Source organism: Arachis hypogaea, chromosome 20 (assembly GCF_003086295.3).
Source record: "Arachis hypogaea cultivar Tifrunner chromosome 20, arahy.Tifrunner.gnm2.J5K5, whole genome shotgun sequence".
Lineage (NCBI taxonomy): Eukaryota > Viridiplantae > Streptophyta > Magnoliopsida > Fabales > Fabaceae > Arachis > Arachis hypogaea.
The window spans coordinates 18,132,262-18,136,604 of NC_092055.1; the positions used below are offsets into that span (position 1 = coordinate 18,132,262).

Below are 4,343 nucleotides of genomic sequence, written 5' to 3' on the forward strand. Positions count from 1 at the left end.
AGCACAACACTCCGGAAGAAACCTTTCAGAAAATTTTGAACAAAAAAAAGGAAGACATGGCCGAATCTCAAGAGGAAGCAAGAAAGGTTCTTGGTGACTTCACCATGCCTACCTCTGACTTTTATGGCAGAAGTATCTCTGTACCTACCATTGGAGCTAACAATTTTGAGCTTAAGCCTTAGTTAGTCGCTTTTCTGCAACAGAATTACAAGTTTTATGGACTTTCAATGGAAGATCCACATCAGTTATTAGCTGAGTTCTTGCAGATCTGTGATACTGTTAAGTCCAATGGAGTGGATCCTGAGGTCTACAAACTTATGCTCTTTCCTTTTGCTATAAGAGATAGAGCTAAGATATGGTTGGATTTTCAACCTAGAAAGAGCCTAGACTCTTGGAAAAAGATGGTTAATGCTTTTCTTGCTAAATTCTTTCTCCCTCAAAAGATGAGCAAAATCAGAGCGAAAGTTCAAACTTTCAGACAAAGAGAAGGTGAATCCCTTTATGAAGCTTGGGAAAGATACAAGCAATTGATCAGGAGGTGTCCTCCTGACATGGTCTCAGAATGGTCTATCATAGGCGTGTTCTATGATGGTCTGTCTGAGATATCCAAAATATCATTGGATAGCTCTACAGGTAGATCACTCCACTTGAAGAAAATGCCTGCAGAAGCAAGAGAACTCATTGAGATGGTTGCAAACAATCAATTCATGTACGCCTCTGAGAGAAACCCTATAAACAATAGAGTCTCTCAAAAGAAAGGAATTCTTGAGGTTGATACTCTGAATGCCATATTGGCTCAGAACAAGATCTTGAACCGACAGGTCAACATGATCTCTCAGCATCTGACTGGAATGCAAACTGCAGCTGGCAGTACTCAAGAAGTATCTCCTGATGTAGATGCTTATGATCGTGATCAACCCACCACGGAGGAGGTGAATTACATGGGAGAATCGTATGGAAACACCTACAATCTTTCATGGAGGAATCATCCAAATTTTTCATGGAAGGATCGACAGAAACCTCAGCAAGGTTTCAATAACAATCAAGGTTGAAGGAGCCAGAATAGGTTCAACAACAGACCGCCACTCCCATCTTCTCAAGGGAATATGGAGACTACTAAGCAGAGCCTTTCTGACTTAGTTACTCTAGTCTCCAGCCTCTCTAAGACCACTTATAGTTTTATAAATGAAACAAAGTCCTCCATTAAAAATTTGGAGGTACAAGTTGGTCAAATGAGCAAAAGGATCCCTGAGACTCCTCCTGACACTCTTCCTAGTAACATTGAAGTGAACCCAAGAGAAGAGTGCAAGGCCATAACCAATGAGACAGAGGCCGAATCTGGAGAGATGGGGAAGGCATTGAACGCCAGTGAGGAAGATCTCGCTGGGCGTTCAACGCCTAAGATGGTAGAGAACCTGGCGCTGAACACCCACAATGGCAGGAAGCCTGGCACTGAACGCCAGTGAGGAACCCCTCACTAGGCGTTCAACTCCCATCCTGGCAGCAGAGCTGGCGTTGAACGCTAGCCAGGGAGCATTAGCTGGGTGTTCAATACCCAAACAGACAGCAAAATTGGTGCTGAACGCCAGTGGGGAACCCCTCACTGGGCGTTCAACGCCCCACTATATAAGGAAGCTGGCGTTTAGGATACCCCTACTGAATGCTAAAGGGACTGGCATTTAACGCCAGTAAGGGTGCACAGCATGGGCGTTCAACGCCCAATAAGCTATCAGAGCTGGCATTGAACGCCAGTAAAAGCACACCTTCTGAGTGCTCAATACCCACTCAAAAAACCCCTATTTAAGAACTAAAGGAAGCCAAGGTTCATATAAAGACCATAGAGGTTCCTTTGCATGCACTTCTGCAGTGTATGAATTCTGATGAATACTCATTCTCTAATGAGGATGAAGACACTAGGGAAGAGCAAGTTGCTCGGTACCTAGGAGCTCTCATGAAGCTGAATGCCAAGTTATTTGGTACAAAGCCTATGGAGGAAGAACCTCCATTGCTTTCCAAAGAACTCAATGCTTTGGTTCAGCAGAAGCTACCTCAGAAGCTTCCAGATCCTGGACGCTTCCTGATTCCTTACACCATAGGCACCATGACCTTTGAGAAGGCTCTGTGTGACCTAGGGTCTAGCATAAACCTTATGCCACTCTCTGTAATGGAGAAGTTGGAAATCTTTGAGGTACAAGCTGCAAACATCACACTAGAGATGGCAGACAAGACAATGAAGAAGCCATATGGCTTAGTAGAGGATGTCCTGGTAAAGGTTGAAAACTACTACATCCCTACAAACTTCATAGTATTGGACATAGGAGAGGATGAGGATGACTCTATCATCCTTGGAAGACCTTTTCTAGCCACTGCAAAAGCCATGATTAATGTGGCAAAGGGAGAAATGATTTTCCAACTAGGAGAGGACTACATCTTTTTCAAAATGTCCAATCCCAAATCTCCCTTTGATAAGAAAGAGACAATGGTGCAACACCTAGTGTTCCAACCTTCTCTTTCTATGCAGAGCTTTACAGAGCCCCTGACATCAATTGTAAGTTTGGTTTTGGGCAGCCATCAACAACCTCTAAGCACAAGGGTACTCAGAAGAAAGTACCTAAAGGCTGGAGGGACAAGAAAGTCCTAACTGAAGGCCTCTCGCCTCACATGAGAGTTGTCTTCATCAAGAAACCAGTCATACCACATACAGTGAGTCGTGTCTTGTCTCTAGAGCATGTGGAGCTCATTCATGAGGAGACAAGAAGAAAGTTCACTGTAAGGGGCGAAATTCTGAGCCCATACTCACCTCCGTAAGAAGCTAACAGTCAAGCTAATGACGTTAAAAAAGTGCTTGTTGGGAGGCAAACCAACTTAAAATAATTATTTCTATTTCTTAATTTTATTTTTCTTTAAAGTTTTGTTTTTAGGTTCATAATCACGTGAAGCAGTCAGAACAAATACAGAATTGGCAGCAGTGAAAACATTAAAGTTGAACGCCAGTCAGGGAGCAGACCCTGGGCGTTCAAATGCCAGTCTAGAGGGCAAGGAATCTGAATTCCCTAGCCTCTCAAGACCAGTGGGTCCCACAGCATCTTTTATCTACCACACTTATTCCCTCTTACTTTCACACTTCTCTATACACACTTGCCTATAAACCTTAGCCCAATCACATCCATATCACTTCCCCAAAACAATCATAACTCCCACCAACCCCCACCCAATTCAAAATCAAATTTCCCACCCAATTCCCCACCCATGGCCGAACCTAACCCTACCCACTCCCTATAAATACCCCTTATTCTAACCCTTCATACACACACCTCTCGTACACCACAACACACCTCACGGCCGGGCTCTATCTCTACATCTATCTTTTTCTATTTTCTTCTTCTTCTTCTACTCCATTCTTCTTTTTTATTTGTTTTTGCTCGAGGACGAGCAAAGTTTTAAGTTTGGTGTTGGAAAAGCCTAGCTTTTTTTTTCTTTGCATTACCATTTATGGCACCCAAGATTGGAGAATCTTCTAGAAAGAGGAAAGGAAAGGCAGTAGCCACCACCTCTGAATCTTGGAAGATGGAGAGATTCATCACCAAAGTCCACCAAGACCACTTCTATAAAGTAGTGGCTGAGAAGAAAGTGATCCCAGAGGTCCTTTTCAGACTCAAGAAGAATGAGTATCCGGAAATCCGAAGAGAGATCCGGAGAAGAGGTTGGGAAGTCCTAACCAACCCCATCCAAGAGGTTGGGATCCTAATGTTGCAAGAGTTTTATGCTAATGCATGGGTCACTAAAAACTATGACACTATTGTGAACCCAAATCCAAAGAATTGGAGCACCATGGTCTGAGTGAGAATCTTAGATTTCAGCCCAAAAAGTGTAAGGTTGGCTTCAACTTGCCTCTAATGCAAGGAGATCCTCATCCGTACACTTGAAGAGTCAACTTTGATAAGAGATTAGATCAAGTGCTCTCAGATATCTGTGTGGAAGGAGCACAGTGGAAAAGGGATTCCCAAGGCAAGCACATTCAACTAGAAGGCTTGACCTAAAGCCCATAGCTAAAGGATGGTTGGAATTCATCCAACATTCCATCATCCCCACTAGTTACCGGTCAGAAGTGACCATTGAAAGGGCCATCATGATCCATTGCATCATGATTGGAAGTGAGGTGGAAGTACATGAGGTAATCCCTCAAGAATTGTACAAGATAGATGAGAATCCTTCCACCAATGCAAGGTTGGCATTCCCACATGTCACATGTCATCTATGCAATTCAGCTGGATTTATCATAGAAGGAGACATCTTCATTGAGGAGGACAAGCCCATCACTAAGAAAATGATAGAGCGAACTA

The 4,343-nt window shown here is 43.4% G+C and overlaps 1 non-coding gene across 1 annotated transcript; it reads right to left on the reverse strand.

Moving 5' to 3' along the window:
- Positions 1–449: 449 nt before the first annotated feature.
- Positions 450–558, reverse strand: LOC112788182 (small nucleolar RNA R71). The gene has a single exon (XR_003195558.1). It is a non-coding gene; the product is annotated as a small nucleolar RNA R71 (small nucleolar RNA).
- Positions 559–4,343: the final 3,785 nt, after the last annotated feature.